Consider the following 20,514-nt stretch of genomic DNA (forward strand, 5'->3'; position numbering starts at 1 on the left):
AATAAAATCTTCAAAAATTTTCTCACAGTCTGAAAAACGCATATTTAATATTCCCTGTCTTTCAACACTGATGTAAAATGGTATCCTGTTCAGAAATGAAGATTTCTCCTCTATTTCCCATTTCTACTCTCAGTGTCCACATACAGGCTCTCGTTACATTTTCTTTGAGATTGCAACATAGTTTTAGATCATTCTACTTCCTCTTCCATGGTTGCTCCTTTTTTTCCATATTGCTGCTGCCAAATGCAGTTTAATGAAGCGCTGGTTCTCTGCCAGATTTCCTTGTTTAGGAACTTACCATAGTTTATTATTACCTATCACACTTGCATATTTCCTTTCTTTGAAACTTTTGGACCTATCTGAATCAGATACTGTGTGCTGCTTTCCAAATATACATTTCCCCCTTATTCCTTCTTCTCTGTTACATAAGTATTCCACTGTGGCCGGTTGAAGATAAAATAAAACAGAACATGGTTCCCGGGTCCCTGGTACAGGGAGGTGACCATGTGACATAATTTTGGATAAAAAGAGGTGAGTTTACTGGAAGCTTTTGGGAGTAGTAGGTTTCTTTTTCCCCTTCATCTGCCTGGAGCACAGATACCCTGCTCACAGTGCAGGAACTGTGTTGTAACCAGCACACTGAAGATGGTAAGACTGGCAGAACAGAAAAAGAAAAGGCTCCGGGATCTAATAGTGTCCTAGAGCTGCTGTACTGTCCTAAGCTGTCCACCTCCAATTTTCTTATTGTGTAGGATAAATAATCTGTTCTTTGGCTAAGCCACTACAATCAAGTCTCTGGTACATGCAACTGGACATTATATTTAACTGATACATGCTCCACTAATTCAGCCTTATTTTTTATCAGCCTCCCTAACCCATATTTCTGTTATGCCATTGCAATTTGCTCCTATCCATTTCTATGTTTTGGGTTATGTATTTTTATCCCTTACTACCCACGCTGAAGAAAGGTTCTTTCTATTGACATTAGCCTTTCCAAATCTCAGCATTCTTCAAGTCCACTCAAGTTTCACCCTCTCCATGAAGTCTCCTCTCACAAACCAGCCCAAATCTGAATTTCTACAGCACATATGCTTTCCACCACAATACACTACAATGTTATTTGTTCTGTAATTTTGTTCACTTGTGTTAACACTTTAGAGTACATATTCTTTAAGGGCTGGACTGTTTTTAAATTTATTAGAATATCTGTTCCTGAAAGTCAGAGCCAAGTTTTACATCCAACTGTGTTCTTCACTCCCCTCTTCCTCCAGCACCGCTATGCAACATGAGTGCTCAAAAATACCCTTTGTGTATGTATACATTCATACATGCAGAGACTTAGGGCATTTTAAATGACTCAGTGATTAATGATTAATTATATTCTAAATTTATCTTTTTAACCAAGAAATTTATCCTTTAGCACTATCCTTTATTAGAGGTGTTCTCACTCTGAAATGTTTAGCAAATAATTTAAAACACAACCTGTGTGATCTGTTTTCTCCTATCCAACTTACTGATTGTCTTTGTATAGGAATTTTGTGGGGGAACATTTATGAAGTTGACAAAAACTTAACCTTTGTGTCTAGTTATTGCCAGAAGTCAGGGAAAATGTAATGCAAAAGTAATAATTTACATGTTTGTTTACATTTCTATCCTCAATCAATTACATTTGAATAGGGAGATACTTAGAAAACAAACCTTTGAAGAGTGAAAGAGTTGCAACTTAAAGATTTTCTGGCAATCTTAAATCTTTCTAATAAAGAATTTTGTATATTATTTTAAAACTCTAATCACTCTCTCTCCTAGGTCTGGGTGAACAGATTGTGTTAGTATTAAAATCACAGCAGTCATTCTAACATAAAAATCACCAAGGGAAAAATAAAGATATGAATGCAATAGGATTTTTTCACACTCTATAAAGTTTTCCTCTTGTTAAGCTTTAAAGATTTTCTAGTGTTTGCCCATATTAGCACTATTTCTAAAATATCTGACAGTTGTTAGACTGCCTACAATAAATGAAGTAGTACTGAAAATAAGGAATGTGCCTACACCAGCCATTTGAAATGAAGTACTTTGGAGAAAGTGGAATTGCTTTCATTCTAAGGAAGCATTTACAGTCTGTGTAGGCATTTACTGTTTTATGTGCTTTGTATTATGCAAGTTTGGAATGTTCTTTCCATTCAGTCCTCTTAATTTTTTAAAGCACACTCCTGCTCTTGTTGGAAGAAGGCAGTCTGTGGTTCATGGCAGTGCTAACATAAGCTTGCATCACACTACATGGGCCTTACCTGGTTTTCTGGCTAATTGCCTGTGAATGCCAACTCAGGTATCCCTTCTCTACACATACTGTCTTCTCTCCCTCACCTTTCATGTTTGTGCTGGCTTAGGTCCAAACTACAAAATTTATATTGTTACATTGTTAGCTTGACATTTAAACTTGTACCTTTCTGGAAAAAAAAAAAAATGTCTTTTGGGTTCTGTGGATGAGTAGTGCACCAAGAAAGTATGAGAACTTTTTCCATAATGTCCCAAGGGCAGGTGGAGGCTATGATGGGGAAGTATTGAGCCTTCCTTCCTAGAGTTGGCTATCGGTGGCACTTCTGTGGCTCCATGGTTTCCTGGTCTCTATCGAGACCAGGAGGCAGATCTGTCTAGAGGAGCCCCATTAAGTTGTATAGCAGCTCTAATTGGTTGAAATGCCTTTGGAAAACTTAAATGAATCATTCATCTATATTACTTCAGATTTTTAAGTGTTACCCCTTTATAAAGCAATCTGTTCCTTTGTATATTTAAAAAAAGGGAGTGTAAGAGTACAAATTTAAGGAATAAAGTAATCTTTAGGTTAAATTTCCTAAATTTAAAATATTCAAAAGTCCATATGATTTTACTCCTTACCTTGGCCATTGGTGATGAGTAAGAGGTCATTAAGAATCTCAGAGCAAGGGATACTCACAGGTCCTTACAGAATTAAACAGATTTGAGCTGTTAAGTTCTGGCCACAGAACTCAAGAGTCAGATGCAAGACTCCAATCCTTGAAGTGGCCTTGTTCAGAGAGCAAATACTCCATCCCAGAAAGACACATAGTTATTTGGTGGGTTACCAAGTCAGATACCCAACCACAAGAAGTTGAGTTATCAGAAGGGGATTTTTTTTTTTCCATTGTGTGCCCAGAGCATAAAGTGAAGGTCAGAATACCAGCAACAAGACTTCAGTTTTGAAATAGAGCTAGATAAATTCATCCATGTATAAACATGACTGATCTGTGAGTCCATATTTGGGATCAAGGTGATGAGAGAGTCAGCGGCTAAAACTAGGTATGTATATATGCGTGTTTATGTCCATTTGTGGAAATATTGCACATGTGTAGGCTTTTGAGTGCTTCTACTCCCTGTCAAATATGCAACTCAGATAAGAGACGTCTGTTTTACAAAGATATATATATTTTGCCTGTGACCTCTACTTGATAGCCTAATATTTGGAAATAACCTTAATTTTTGAAGACACAAACTATTTGTGTGAAGCTCATACGTTTTTCCTGGATTTTTAAGTGTGTGTAAATCATTTTTATTATCTCTAAGAGGTCAAATTCTGTCAGCAGAACAGCAACAGAGACAGAGGACGTGGTAAGTACAGCTGCAGTCCTAAAGCTATTCTGGTCTTCAGTGCTTTCTTTTTGCACTCTTTGCTGATGACCAATGTTGAGGGAAAATGTAGCTTTCTTTTATCAGTTTCTATTTGTGTGGCAAACTTTGCTTCCTTATCTTTCCTAATTTATTAGCCACAATGAGTTTAGCTTACTTGCTGATGACTGTACACTTTTCTTACTTCCTATAATGTTATCTGTGATAACAGGGATGATCATAAAGATCTGAAGGTGCTTTCTCTAATTTAAAAACAAAAACAAATTCTGTTAATTTAGGACTTTGCCACGCATCCAACTTTCTTCTACTTTACTTCTATATCCATGAAGCCTATATAGTGCCATCCACATTGGTTTAAATTTGAAAAATGTTGTTTGTTTTATTTATGAGACTCATGATTAAACTGCAAATATCTCGAGGGTAAAAAAATTAATGTATTTGATATGAGTGAGGTAAATAAGATTTTATCCACATACCTTGGTGTTTTAACCTAGACTGAACCCCCCCCCCAAAGGAAGTAAATGGTAGAGTCAATACAAGATTCTGAGGTATCAAAGGTAAAATAACCTAGTGCTATGTTCATTGTTCACTGCTGTTTGATAATCACATTGTCTATTGCTGAAATACTGTTCGAAAATCATCTCCTGAGAACAAACCTAAATGCCTTATTTTCTATATCCGTGCATAGAGCACCAACCTGTGGACTGCAGTTCACATACCTGCCTGTTGACTTCAGACAATATAAATTGTCTCTCTAAAAACTAACCAAAAACAGTAATGAGATGCCACTTTTGTTTTTTCTAATAAATTAGCAAAATTAAAAAGAAAAGTTTAATGACTTTTGTGGGGAGAAATAGAAATAGATACTCCAATGTAGTTTTGATGGGAATATATGTTGCAGCAATATTTCAAAAAGCAATTTTTATCTGTAAAAAATTCTTGGATTTTATGACCCTCTAATCTAAAGAAGCTGTTCTACAAAAACAATAGCATGACAAATAAAAATATAGAAAAATATAGACATCACAGCATTTGTTGCAGTCTTGCTTTTAATAAAAATTGGAATTTGCCTAAATTGACTTCCATAGGAAAATGGTTGAGTGAAGTATGGTACACACATACAATGCATGATCTCAGTTAAAATGAATAAATCTTTGTAGACACAATAATGTGGAAAGATGTACATGAAAAGTTTTTAGCTTTAAAAAGCATCGAGGAATACAGTTTGATTCCATTGTGTTAAAAAACTTTGGAAAATGTGTGTGTGTGTGTAAATATGCATATATCTGACTTCATTTACAAATATATAAGAAATATAAATTTTGGAGGCATGGAGGGAAATATTGAATAAACACATGGAAAACTTAGAAGTGTTTCCTTTGGTGGGGAAACACCAGAGCAAATTTCACTTCTTTCACTTAAGTGGGTAATTTTTATGTTTGGAGGCATCTTAGTATGTATGTGTAGGGGAGGTATACTTTTAAGTAATAATAATAATAAATGCTACCAGTTTTGTACTCCTTAAAAATATAGATAAAAACACCTCTCTTTCAGTATTTGTACAAGGAAAAACAATTATATATGTAAAATGCATGCCATATATTTGGTTTTCAAATCTACAAACTGCATTATTATGAAACTGTTGTTCTCAATTATTGTAATGATGAGGACAATCTTATAATCAGTTTGGTGCTTAATTCACAATCATTATTAAATACCCACAGTATAAAAGTCTTTTGTAATTCTTAAGACGATTATCAGAATCTTCCCTCATTTTCCTTAGGATCTCAGGATTTGGTAAGATCTATGATTCTGAGAATGTGCTGAGCCTATACTGGAGAATAATCTTGTATCTGTTCTGACCTTTTGACCTCCGGAATCCGGCTGGCAACCTTAATATACACTTCTAAGAATGTCTTAACTATTACAAATCCAATTTACCTTAGCTATATCCAATTTGTAAGAATTGCTCAGTGAAATTCCAAGGCTCTGTTTTTCTTGAACTTCATCTCTCATACAACCCAAATGCTCACCCAGTACTCAGTACATTCCATCAGTTATTCATACAGTCATACATTTTGCCATTTGTATCTTTGTCCCTTCACCAAAGTATCCAGTTGCACCCCCATCTCCCATTTATTGCTTTCATTGAATTTATCAGAAGTTGTGATTTTTTGGTCTTTTAAAAAGTATGTTTACAATTTTTCATCTTTGCTAGAATGTAAGTTTCAAGACAGCTAGGATAATGTCCATCTCATTCACCATTGTTCTGTACATTTAGCACAGTTCCTGATGTGTGTGAGTGTGTATGACTACTTGGATAAATATTGGCCAAACATTTTAAAATTTAATTAACTTTCTAATTTATTCATTGAACACATGTTTATTGAGAGTTCTGTTTTGCCTGGCCTTATGTTTAATGCTGAAGATTCAAAATTTATGTTAGGTCCAACTCGGGTAGCCCTCCAAATTTGAGTGAGAAGTAGAATTACTGATTTTTATGCCAAAGTCAAAACTGAATATTTTACTGTCTGATCAAACTCATTACTTTTCCCCAAAAGTACTTGAGGTATCCTTTTTATTCTCAGCCTGAGATTTAGTATAGAATATTCAAAACCTAGGTCACAATTTTCTTTTGCTTTTGTTTTCTAACACTTATGAATATTATTTAGGAAATGGTAATACACTAAGTTAAATTTCCTGCTCGAAGCAAAGCGAAAACATCTATAAAAGATCTGTACGTGATAAACACAATTTTTAAAGAGAGCATAACAATTTTTATATAAATCTCAAATCAGTTAATTACCTATCTCAAATGCTTGTTTTATGTTAAGTCTTCAAAAATTAAAGAGATAACTGTTGGAAGGTGACAAACTGTGAGGACTTTTCTTGTTTGTGAGCTTTTTTTTTCTGTAAAATAATAGGCTTATGGGAATCTCTCTTTCTATAATTAGAGAAAAACTGACTTCTGTCTAGATTAGAGTCACTAAAGCAGATTAAAAAGAAACTCTCAAGTCTCACAAATACTTTATGTGGGGGACATATCTTACAGAGCCTGGAATTTTTTCTTTCCTTCCAAAGATCCTGAATTGAAAGGGAAATAGATACCTACTGACTAATGCAGGAAGAATACCTTAGGCATACATTTCATGTGATAATTGCTTTTCTTTTGCATTTAGGAACTACAGGCAAAAGTGAGAGAAATGTAGCTGGTTTTATTACCCAGAGGGAAAGCAATCACTATGCTTGTCAGGTCTATGAACATTTCTCCCATCCTGGGAAATCTTTGAAAAGTAAAATCATGTTGGTGGCTATCTTGCAGTGCAGTCAATTAAAGTTAAGTTGTTAGATTTTTCCCTAAGAAATGTCAGCTACTACCATTACCAAGTATCTGACCAGGTCACATGGAAAATAAACGTGTTCACGCTATACTATCTGCATTTGTCAGGGACTGAGCTAAAAAGAAAGACTGATGGGTATCTCATGGGTATTCTTTCTAGTTTTACTTGGGGCGAATTATATTCATCCTGTAAACTCTTTTATCACAAACTGTTCTCTTTTGCTGCTTGATTTGCCTCTAAAATGTAACGACAATACAGAACTTTATAATTTAAAATTGCAGATCAAATGCAACTGGTTTGTACATAGGCTGGATGAAAATTTGAAAAAAATCTGCCTCATCAAACATTAATAGAAAAAAGATACAATTAGAGACTGGCTGTTCTGTTGAGACTATAACTAAATTTCTGATTTTAGTTTCTGTGGAGGAGAGAGTAGCAAAAAGAGAGAATGAGTGACTAAGATGGTAATTGGGTTTCTGAGATTGTTCTATTTGGAAAATGTCACATTTCAGAGATTCTGCTGCCTTTCTTTCCAGGATAGAAGGTGAGATTCAAGAAAGCTTTTGTGGGTATAGAAAGGGCAAATTGCCTCATCAGTCATCCACTCCATCTTCAACTACTCTAATAACTCTCATTCCAGTGCTCAGCTGAGGCACAGACTCAAGGCCAAAGTCTGCTCCTGAAATAAAGGAAGAGTAGCGTGTATTTTTTAGACTGGAGAACTCGGGAAAAATTAAAACAAAATCTACTGGTCTAGCCCAATGTATTTTCTCAGAATGAGTTTGTCATGATCTTAATCCAAATTCTTTGTTTGCCAACGCTTGCTTTTTGTGATTGAGTTATCTCTAATTTTAGCCATTTGTACCCTGTGATATTGTTTCCAGTTATTCCAAAAAGCAATGAAAATTGCCAAAGCCCTTCAAGGAACATTTCTTTTAGGGTATATAACTTTATCTGCCCTGCCTCTAAATTTTTAGCAAAGGGTAGTGACATCACCTGAAAATGACTTCAATTCTAATATTTTCTTCTATAGATTTTGTTAAAGATGTCCATTTGATTCTTAGAGAGATGCAACTATGAATATTCTTTGAAGGTTTGTTATTATGTTTTTACTTTACTTAAATTTCATCTCCATAGATGGAACTATTCTATCACTATTTTGTCCACTTATGTTTTCAAAGGACTCCCAGCCCAAGGAATATTCACCATAATTTGTTTTACAAGTATTCCAACTATATTTGGTTTTTACAGTGTTCTCTATTATCCTGATTATATTTTTCTTATCTCAGGTTTCATTTATGTGAGAGACACAAAGGAGTTTGCGCAAGTCACACCCTTGCCATATCTAATTATATTAAACTCACTTCACAGTGGAAGCAGTAGTGACCAAAACAGAGCAAGGACGGAAAGAAGGAGAACTTCTTCATTATTTTACTTTCTCTTGCAAATGAGTAAGTCTATTTGTATTACTTTTGATCTGTTACTTGAGATTTTTTTAAAGCTCCAAATATGAATGCTTTTACATGGAGTACTTGTTTCATTATGACTGAAAAAGTAAGTTATCTCAGCAAAGTGGTACAGCATCCATGCCAAGAAAATATGAAAATATTGACTCTTCAGGAAGGAACTAACTTCACAAAGGAGTCTCATAATAAAGGCATATATGTAAATTATTAACAAAGCATAGAACGTGTTTAGCTCAGGAGTTTCCATTGGAAATATTAAATATAATCAATTCAGATATTTGTGGAAAGAAAAGCTAGACTCTAAATGAGAGGTGGAACCATTGTTGAGTAAAGGCCAATTTCTTGGCAGTGATGACTGAAATTAATGCTATGAAGTACACAGCTAAAATGTACAATTGTGAACCAAATCTTGTGGAACTTTGGATTCAAAAGATTAACTACAAATTATGGTGATTTTAAGGCTTTGCTTGTTACTCTTTGCTTATAAGTTTCTTTGCATTTCTGAAAATATACCATCAGAGAATTATAGAAAGTTAAGGCTGAAATTGTACTATGAACTACCAAATCTAATGAATGTTCATTCCGGAGGCAAACATACCAGTACTTCACTTGTGTTTACTTTAATTCTGCAAATGTGAAATATGATTTCAAACACTCTTCAAATATATGTTTATTTGTCCATTAAATATATATAATTCTGTTTCAAATTTATAATGCACATATCTCTCTAATTATGTAGTATTTATTTATTTGTTTTTTTCCTAAAGGCAATCTCCAAATGTTTCCATTGTCTCTGTTAAATAGGGACATGGCTTCATATGGGGAAAAAGATGGACAGTGTGCATAAGTAACTTGCTTTTAAAGCAGGTAATTGCTAATTTCCAGATCATATACTGAGCCTACATCACTTTTCAGGTAATATTTTATTGGCATATCATACAGAATGTGTTTTATAGTATAACTACAGAAATTAAGACAGAAATCTGTTTAAGTAACCACCTATGCATGCTGCCAGCTTAAAGTGGGGCCATTTGGGGTAACTGACTATACGAGGCAGTAAGAGCTGGAAAGAATATCTTATAGTTTCACACAGGATTTATTTTGTGTGTTGAGTAGTGCAAAAGAAGAGAAGAAGTTGGTAAGCTACAGCACCAAAAATGCTTTAGACTGTATTTTTGTTACTCTTCCAAGTGTTTTTTTCCAGACTATCCCTTGAAAGAATTTAAATATGTATTTCATACCTATATTGCATATACCAAGTAAAAAGCCTATGCTATATAATATAAAGTGAATATAGGTGCAAAAAAAAGACATGATTAGGAAGTCTGCATTTTATTATAATACCATATTATGAAGCTTTCCTTGAAGATTGATGTTTATAGTGAATATAGTTACTCTTTGTCAAGGGCCATGGGAAACTGAGATTTTAATTCTGTGGATACCTACCCATCCTCAAACCCCTCCTCGGATACCTGTAAAGGTGCTGGCAATCAATATGGGTTTCTACCATCTGTGTTAAAAGAGTCTCTTTCTCTTTAGCAAGATTTCTGCTCCTTCCCAGCTATACAGTTTCTAGTACTGTGAACTATTTCACTTACCTGTTCCACTTTTTTATAATGTTCTACATAGATTTCTAGTTTATTTCCTATGAAAATTATATTGGTATATAAATATTCAACTGTATGAATTAAGATAGGATCACCAGCTTATTCAGGACTTTTTTTTCTTTGATAGAAACACATGGCTCTGTCCCTGAACATAGGCAATTGGGCAGATTTTTAGGGGGTACTAGTGTTTAATCCTAGAGCTTAATATGAAAACAAAAAAGAAAAATGAGTCACCATGGGTGATTGGAGCAAGAATGTAGAAATTGACCTAGTTTATAAACAGTAGAAAAGCAGAATATCAGTTTAACTACCTTTTATGCCAGTAGGCCAGGGAACATACTCCTTAATTAGAAGAATATGAACTCTACTATTTCCAACATATTTTTAAAAATTTAAGCTACTTTATTAAAAACATTGCTTTCCTGTTTTTATATGTTTCTGTATGTGGAGAACAAGTGACACCGACCTACAGGCATAAACACAAGATTATAGGGATTCTGGAATGCTACAGTATTTTTGTCTCTAATTATTCTACTGAAGATAACTACTTCTATTTCTTTTTAATAATGTCACATGGTAAATTAGTATAAAGAAATGCATAATAAAAGACTTGTGCCAACATCACACATCTAAATCTTTTTTAATCCATGTGAAAGCAGACTTTCCTCCCTTTACTTTTAACAAGGTTAATTCATAGAAATCTCTATAGGACATTTCTTGATTGAGAAAGACTTGTAGCCCTTTAAATATTAGAGCTGTGCTGGAATGTCCATAAATAATTCCTACTCTCCCACAAACCAGAGTGCTAGTAAATGTGCAGACACTGCAGATTTTTACTGTTTTCTCTGCTTGCATTCATATTATAATAAATGAGAATAGATTTCTGATATCCATTTCTATTACATGCTTTAACTGAAGCTGTGGGGGTAAAGTGAAAAATTTGCTATAATTTGAGATACTGGGAAGGCCCATATGCTTATATGTGGGCAGAACATTCAGTATTTCTGCTATGTGTTTTGTTGTTGTTGTTGTTTGTTTGTTTTTGTTTTTGGAATAGCTTAAAATGTTCTGGGTTTGCTAAAGGTTGCAGAGCATTCAAGTACCATTTGTTAGTTTAATTGTAGCCTTTTCTGTAATATTTTTTGGGAGGATGAACCAGTTTCAATTAAAAAGCCCGAACTGAGAGAAAAATTAAGCCAAATTGAAATGTACACGAACAAGTTTAGATTGTGCACTTCTTGGCATTATTTTCTTTCCAATGGATAATTAGCATGAAAATGCACTGTAAAATTGAATTATAAGGAAGTTGTCTTTCTATCCACAAGTGAAATTAAAATAAATCTGGTATTTAGGACAATATAATTTCTTTTATAAATGTTGATTTGCCTATGTCTCAATTGATTTCTTTACTATGGAGGAGTTTAAAGATGTGAATTTCCACACCATAAACTTTTTGGTGGAATATATACCTGTATATCCCCATTTTTTGGCAATGCACATTATAAATACTTGCCAAAAAGGGATTAGAAAATCAATGACAGAGTTGGAATGTGGTCTCTGAAGACTCAAATTAATGGAATTCTGCTAGAGACATAAAAGTTGTTTCCCTGCTGTTCACATCTGTTGCATCCAGGAAAAAAAGAAAATGTTATGTGAAGAGCTGATGCTTGCATAGCTGAGTCTCCCTGATTTGTGCTGATGAAGCTGAAGCTTCAATCTTGGCATCTCCACTGCACATTGTCATCAGCAAGGTAGGAACACATCCCTGAATTAAATTAGAATTCAGTGTGAAATCTGATTTGTTTGACAGAAATTCACTTTCTAGTCTAATCTGTAGAAATGCAACTGTTTTGAAAGTACTACAACAATAGTTGGAAATATTACTAAAGGTAATCTCCCCACAAAAAAAAAAAAAAAAAAAAAGTACTTTTTGAAAAGTTTTCTCGTAGAGAGGACAAGGAATCATAAATACCATACAAAAGTTAAGGCCACAACGAAGGTGAGGAAAAGTCCTGGTCACAGCCACAAAAACCTGATGAAGGGACATAATTAAATGTTTTATAAACCTTGAGTTTATAACCAGTTCTAACTCACACTGTTTTTTTTTTTTCTTTCCTTATCTTTTTTCCTTCTTTTTATTCTTCTTTTGCATTGTACAAAGATCTGCGCTAGTCTTCTACCTCCCTAAGAATAAACATAGTATTAGTGTCAGGGATTTCTTTAACAAGATAAGGAGCATAACAAGATAAGGAGAAGTTTGGGTAAACTGATGGATTAAGAAGGATATTCTGTGGGACAGCCAAATTCTCACCTGGAGGTAATGGGAAGTCCTTGACTTTGAGATACAAACAGGAGAGTGAATAAAATGTAGGTGGCAGTTAACACCATAGAGATAAGTGAGATCATTTAGGGAAGAAAAAAAAAAAAAGTAAAGATAAAGGGGTTAAGTGAAGAAGAAAAATATCCAGCAAAGATACTGAGAATAAATAACTATAGTGGCAGGAAAAGAAGCAGTGTCTTAGAAAGTAGGAAGTAAGAATTTAAAGTAAAAGGGAATGGTTACTAGGGTTGCATGCTACAGAGAAGTTAAGTCAAAGTTAAGGTTGAAAGTGGCTATACAATTTGAATATTGCCAGCTTATTAGATAATTACTGGAGAGCAAAGTGAGCCAGAAAGAGATTTTCAAGATAAAAGAAGAAGTAAACAAACATGAATTAAGCACTGGAAAATAGTGAGAATAACCTCTTAGCAAATTGGACATAGATAAATGTGAGAATGATAGATTGAACCATGATCTTTCTAAATGTATCACGCATGGAGCCTATTTGGGAGGAAAATATATGGAGAAGGGATTTAAAATCTTGAACCCCAGAAAGTATGTGCAACAAGCTCTTCATTTCAGTGATTCGAAATATAGGTGCTATGTTTTTATTCCTACTTGAGATTATAAATTAGTGGATTTGGAAGGAAACTTGTCTTGATACAAAACAAATTTAAAAGGTAAGAAGTAGAGTTCCAAGACTGGATACAGAAATAATTCAAGATGGAATACAGGAAGAACGCTGTGCTAAAGAAGTTAATGATAATCCTCAGCAGCATGACAGATGGAAAATTATAAGAAAAGATAGAAACAAAAGAGTCAAGGAGCAGTACAGATTCCTCACAAGTTATCAGACATTTTCAAATTTTAAAAAGAATTTGACTTTCAATTTCTTATGGAACTATAATGAGTGTTTGTAGTCACGAGAGGGTTGAACAAAACCATGCTGGTAATCTCAGAAAGAAGAGATAACTAGAAATGTCGGTTCCAAAAGGAAGATGGATGTAGACACTTTCCTGGGGTGGGGCAAAGTAGGCCATCCTCAAGTCCATCGATCCTCTTATTTATTTATTGGTTTTCCTTTTATCAGTTATATTTGCACATAGTATAAAGTATCAAATATTTCTACAGGTTTATTTTGAGAAACAGCATCCCCCTGCAGTTCTTTCTCAGCAGCAATTCTATTTCTTTTAGCTGGTAATTTTGAATATCAACTCAATGTCTCTAGATAATTGCCTTCTATTATTAGTTTGTTTTTGTTTTTGTTTTAGAGCATTATATTTTGACATCCAACTATGGAAAATAAGGACTTAACTCTTATTTTCTTTCCTGTTTTCTCTACTTTAAAATTTTTCTGCTAGAGTTGATTTTTCTTTCTTGTTTAGTTTTCATATGTGCATGTCTCTAATTCAACCCAGACTTTTTTCTATTACCTATTACCTATGTCATCTGTCAAGACACTTTGGTGCATTAGGTATTCTGTCACTTTACTTTTTATGAAAAAGTCTCATGTAGAGTAATCTCACCTATTACAATCTGGATGGACTGCCCCTGTACCTGAGTACAACGATCATCCTGGAATCTCTCCTCTGCATCATCCTCGAACACTTTCATCACTCTCTTGCATTTTGTCTTTCATTCATCTGTCCATTAGTCATCTATTCATATTTTTTGTCTGTGTGTGTAATTTGATAGGTACTGTTTTAGGTGCTGGCTATATACCAAAGGGGGGAAAAAGAAATAAAATTCATTACTTTCATTGAATTTATATTACAGTGATAGTCAAAAGAGAATTCCCTTCAGTAATATTTTCCACCTCTACATGGATGCCTGATAAGAAGTATAAGAAAAACTAAATACTCATGGTGTTCTATGGAGAAATAACTATTTCATTATAGTCATAGCTTATCATGTACTACCTAAAAGCAATTTGAGAAAGTCAACAGAAGTGTACTTTTCCATCTTAGTCTTTTCTATAGTTTACTCCACTGTCTAAATAGTGTTTGGGAGGCACTCAAGATGAAACCTCTTTCAGAAATTTTAGAACTCACTTAGTAAGATTCTGCAAAAAGCATTAATGGACTTTTCTAATTTTTACCTCAAAGAGAGTTATGTAAACTTTGAGGACCATGGGGAAGATATATTTTTTAAGTTTTTATTAAAATTCCAGTTAGTTAACATACAATGTCATATTAGTTTCAGGTGTACAATATAATGATTCAGCACTTTCCTACAACAGCCAGGTTTCATCATAGCAAGTGTACTCCTTAATCCCCATCACCTGTTTCACCCATTCTCCCACCCACCGCCCCCCCTTGGTAACCATCAGTGTGTTCTTTATAGTTAAGAATCTGATTCTTGGTTTGTCTCTCTCCCCCCAGCCCTTTTTTTCCCTTGTTGTTTCTTAAATTCCACATATGATTGAAATCTTTGGTATTTGTCATTCTCTGAATGACCTATTCCACTTAGCCAAATACTTTCTAGCTCCATCCATGTCATTACAAATGGCAAAATCTCATTCTTTTTTATGGCTGAGTAATATTCCGTTATATGTATGTATGTGTATACACACACACACACATACACATATACATATACATAGCACTTCTTCTTTATCTTTTCATCGGTTGATGGACACTTGGGTTGTTTCCATAATTTGGCTCTTGTAGATACTGCTCCTATACATCAGGGTGCATGTATCCCTTTGAATTAGTATTTTTGTATTCTTTAGGTAAATACCTACAAATGCAATTGTTGGATCTAGGATAGTTCTGTTTTTAACTTTTTCAGGAACCTCCATGCTGTTTTCCAGAGTGGCTGCCCCAGTTTGCATTCCTTGCAGTGCAAGAGGGTTCCCCTTTCTCCACATCCTTGCCAGCACCTGTTATTTCTTGTGTTGTTGATTTTAGCCATTCTGACAGGTGGGATGGGTTACCTCATTGTAGTGTTGATTTCTATCTCCCTGATGATGAGTGATGTTGAGCATATTTTCATGTGTCTGTTAGCCATCTGGATGTCTTCTTTGGAAAAATGTCTATTCATGTCTTCTGTCCATTTTTTAATTGGATTATTCATTTTGGGGGGTGTTGAATTGTATCAGTTCTTTATATATTTTGGATTCTAACCCTTTATCAGATATGTCATTTACAAATATCTGCTTCATTCCGTAAGTTGCCTTTTAATGTTGTTGTTTCCTTTGCCATGCAGAAGCTATTCATTTTGATATAGTCCCAATAGTTTATTTCTGCTTTTGTTTCCCTTACTTCAGGAAACATACCTAGTAAGAAGTTGCTATGGCCAATGTCAAAGAGGCTGCTGCCTATGTCCTCCTCTAGGATTTTTATGGTTTCAATTCTCACATTTAGGTCTTTAATCCATTTTGAATTTATTTTTGTGTATGGTATAAGAAAGTGGTCCAGTTTCATTCTTTGCATGTTGCTGTCCAGTTTTCCATATACCATTTGTTGAAGAGACTGTCTTTCTCCCATTAGATATTCTTTCCAGCTTTGTTAAAGATTAATTGACCATATAGTTGTGGGTTCATTTCTGGATTTCCTGTTCTGTTCTATTGATCTATATGTCTGTTTTTGTGCCAGCACCATACTGCTTTGATCACTACAGCTTTGTAATATAACTTGAACAAAGTCCAGAATTGAGATGCCTCTAGCTTTGCTTTTCTTCTTCAAGGTTGCTTTGGCTGTTTGGGGTCTTTTGTGGTTCCATACAAATTGTAGGATTGTTTGTCCTAGCTCTGTGAAAAATACTGTTGGTATTTTGATAAGGATTGCATTAAATGTGAAGATTGTTTTGGGTAGTAGAGACATTTTAACAATATTTGTTCTTCCAGTCCATGATTATGGGATGTCTTTCCATTTCTCTTTGTCATCTTCAATTTCTTTCATCAGTGTTTTATAGTTTTCAGAAGATCTTTACCCCTTTGGTTAGGTTTATTTCTAGGTGTCTTATTATTTTGGGTGCAATTATAAGTGGGATTGATTCCTTAATTTCTCTTTCTGGTGCTTCATTATTGGTATATAGAAATGTAACAGATTTCTGTATGTTGATTTTGTATCCTGCAACTTTACTGAAAAGATTTATCAGTTCTGTTTTTCGGCAGGCTTTCAAGTTTTCTATATGGAGTATCATGTCATCTGCAAATAGGAAAGTTTTACTTCTTCCTTGCCAATTTGGCTGCCTTTTATTTCTTTTTGTTGTTTAATACCAAAACCAGATAAAGACTCCACTAAAAAAAAAACTGCAGGCCAATATCCCTGGCGAACATAGATTCAAAAATTCTCAATAAAACACTAGGAAACTAAATCCAACAATACATTTAAGGAATCATTCACCACAACCAACTGGGATTTATTCTTGTGTTACAAGGATGATCCAATATTTGCAAATCAATCAGTGTGATATGCCACATTAATAAAAGAAAGGATAAGAACCATATGATCATTTCAATAGATACTGAAAAAGTATTTGACAAAGTACAATATCCATTCATGGCAAAAATCCTCAACAAAGTAGGTTTAGAAGAAACATACCTCAACATAATAAAAGCCATATATGAAAAACCCACAGCTAGTATCCTCAATGGGGAAAAACTGAGAGCTCTTCCTCGATAGGAACAAGACAGAGATGTCCACTCTTGCTACTGTTATTTAAGATGGTCCTAGCCACAACAACCAAGGAATATTTATTTATTTATATAGTTTTATTTAAACATATTTACTGAAGTGAAAAAAAAGTCACAGGTAAGATACACAGGAAAGGACAAACACAAAAAAAGCAAAGGTACCATTAATACTGTCATCACTCTCAACTATCCTTGAAATCAAAAACAAACCCCAAAAGCTAGATATAAATTTTGATTAAAGAGAATGGGAATATATTTTACATATTTGCTTTTTTTCCTAAATAAATATTTTGAAGTATAATATCTGTATTTGACTCCTTTGTTTCCCATGTAGTTCTTAGACTCTTTCTGAGAAAGGGTATTTACAGGTAAGTTTTTGCAACTTTATACATATTACAATATCTTTATTTTCCAGACACACTGAATTGATATTCAGTCATCAAAAAATTTTAGGTAGTTAATACTTTCTTTCAGAAATCATTTCCAGTGTGGTGAGGAGTAATGCTATGCTGATTTCTTATCTCTTGCTTAAGACTTGTTTTATTCCTATAGAGTCTTTTAGAAGCTTCTCTTTAAAATCCCATTTTCAGAAATTCCAGAATGATGTGCCTTGTTGTGGGTCTGTCTTCCTTGAGCAGAACACTTCATGTGCACCTTCAATCTAGACTTTATATCCTAGGGTTTAGAATAATTATTACTATTATGAATGTTAATAATGTATTCCCTCACATCTTTTTTTCTTTCTTTTCTCCAGAAGCCCAGTTATGTGGATGTTAGTTAGGCCCTTTGAAAAGGGCCTCTAATTGTTTGCTCTTTTCTCTCCTACAATTCATTCCTTTGTCTCTCTGTCAGAATATCTAGGAGATAGCTTCAGTATTTTCTTCCAATACTTATTAATGAGTTTTTAGCACTGACACCAAAATGTTAATGTCCAGAAATTCCTTTTAAATTCACTGAATGTTTCTTTGCCAAGGAACCCCTTTCTCATTTCAGAATTCCTGTATCTTCTCTTATCTTTCTGGTAGATTTTATTTTTATGTTTTCTTTCCTAGGCAGTGATTTTTCTCAAATGTTTTCTTTCTTTTAGTTTGTTTTTGGTGCACATCTTTCATAATAGCATCTTTGCAATCTTTTTAGTTATCCTTTGTTGTTTGCTCAGACTTAGAATTGCAGCACTGTAAAGCTTGTGAAAGCACTGGGCATGTGTGTGGAAAGTGCAGATAGGAGCTTTATTTCATATGGGGTGGTCTAAATGCATATGTTAGTTGAAAATATGCTATCATGAGCTTTCTTTTCCTTTCTTTCCTTTCCTTCCTCTTTCTCTCTTTTTCTTTCTCCTTTTCTCTCCTTCTCCCTCTCTGTCTCTCTGTGTGTGAATGTGTGTGTGTGTGTGTGTGTGTGTGTGTGTGTCTTCTCTTAAGCTATTAAGATTCCTGATACAAGAGTCTTCACATATTTTTTCCTTAAAAAAATGTTTTTTTTTTCCTTAGAGAGCAAAGACCTGGCTCATGTTTTGTTAATTAAGGGAACCCAATGGAGAAAGGGTGCTGAGTGTACATCAGCATCCTTTATATGCATGCACATATTTTTCTTCAGTCTGAAGGATGGTGCCTAGTTTGCCTACAATGAGACTCTACTATTACTTATTCTTTTTAACTTTTTCATTCACAAAATAAATGTACAGTTGTTTTGCAAACTAGGGGAGCAGACATCATCTTGTTAAGCATAGCATGGGAAGGGATTGGATGCTAGAGTGCTTCCTGAACAGGTTTTCAGCTAGTCTTCCTTAGCGTAGCCTTCTTGTTCTTCATCCCAAATCCAGGATTGCCTGGTGACTTTCAGGGCTCTTGGGAAAAAAAATAAATTGGTTCTGAATCATCCCATTAAGAATTTATGATTCAGATTTCTTGCCTGTATTAGGTATTTCCACTTATTCATATGTTTTCCAGCTTACACAGTTGTGATGCTATTGTCTTTTTTTCTCTTTCTTTTCACTTTTGTGGGTTAATGACTTTTAAAAATTCATTTTATTGTTGGTTTGGTAGAATTTCATTAGATAACAAAATAGATATGTGTAGATTTGTATATTCAACCAATCCCCACCTTAATTTCTACTCACCTTCAGCTTTTTTTGAAATATTTTGGGATGATTATACTAACCAACACCATTACAATACCTGACAGTGTTAATATTCAATACACATTTGCTAAATTAACTAAATACATGAAAAATGAATGAATAAAGAAAACTTGCCTGTCTTTCTAGTGATATTGATGAGCACATTAGTAAATATAATAGTAAATAGAAGCATTTGGGAACATATGTGGACTATTTGCCACTTGCAATTGAAGGTTACAATTTGAAAGAACATGTATTTATGAGCAGTGAACAGATGGCTGTGGATATGAAGTTAAAAATAGGATTTTAAAATTCTCATTGTTGAAGACATTGGTTCTTACAGTAGTCAGAATAATGTAGTTAGCAAAACATTCCTATTTGATCAGAATAATTTAAACAAATATCAGAGAAGGGAATGCTCAAAAAAAAAAAAAAAAGCAAAAACAAGAACCGCAAACTAGATTTTATAAAAGAAGGAGGTATGTCATATTAATAATCATTGTAGAGAGAATGCATAGGAATTGCATATAGAGAAATAAAGATATTGATGTGTGGAGCTTCAATAACTGTTTACCAAAACTGCAGATAAAATGAAGACCTGATTATTTTTTTTTTAAGATTTTATTTATGTATTTGACAGAGATAGAGAAAGCCAGCGAGAGAGGGAACACAAGCAGGGGGAGTGGGAGAGGAAGAAGCAGGCTTCCAACGGAGGAGCCTGATGTGGGGCTCGATCCCAGAACTCCAGGATCACGCCCTGAGCCAAAGGCAGACGCTTAACGACTGAGCCACCCAGGCGCCCCAAGACCTGATTATTTTAATAGAAGTAGGTAGATATGTCCTCATGGTTATAAGAGAAATTCAGTGGAATAATATTCATAATTGGAATATGGCTGTTACTTTTAAGAAACAATTCTAGTCAAAGAAGTTGGGTGTAATAAAGTATATAGATGCAAAGTAACCACAAACCAAGTGGGGACGATGGTTCTCACCAGATGGCCCATTTATATACCAATTCTTGCAATTCAGGAAAACCATATACCTGGTTCTGGGCAATGGATTATGGGCAGAAGTGATATGTAACAGTTTTGAGACAGAATGATGAAGATATACACCTGATTTTGTGGTTGGCACTCAGTGAATTGTGACATTCCACGTCTTAGAGATCCTGGTCAACCTGGGACCTTGAACGACTACATGGAACAAGACTCTTCCCACTACCAAGCCTACCTGGGCACATATCATGAAAAAGAAAGAAACTTTCCTTGGTGTTTTTAAGAAATTTATGTTATAGTGCACTAGAACCACCTAACTAAGATAAATACATTAGTGAATTTACTGATGACTATTAGAGTGATGGAAAGCACAGTTTAGCAAAAT

General features: G+C 34.3%; 1 long non-coding RNA gene across 1 annotated transcript in view; it reads left to right on the plus strand.

Annotated features, from left to right (window-relative positions):
• Window positions 1–8,438, plus strand: part of LOC123795724 (uncharacterized) — a 33,908-nt gene extending 25,470 nt beyond the window's left edge. The window contains exon 2 of the long non-coding RNA XR_006780576.2: window positions 8,273–8,438. This is a non-coding gene — a long non-coding RNA (uncharacterized LOC123795724). The remainder of the gene's footprint in view (window positions 1–8,272) is intronic.
• Window positions 8,439–20,514: the final 12,076 nt, after the last annotated feature.

The sequence above is a fragment of the Ursus americanus genome, chromosome 35 (genome assembly GCF_024610735.1).
Source record: "Ursus americanus isolate L20-20 chromosome 35, mUrsAme1.1.p, whole genome shotgun sequence".
NCBI classification, from domain to species: domain Eukaryota; kingdom Metazoa; phylum Chordata; class Mammalia; order Carnivora; family Ursidae; genus Ursus; species Ursus americanus.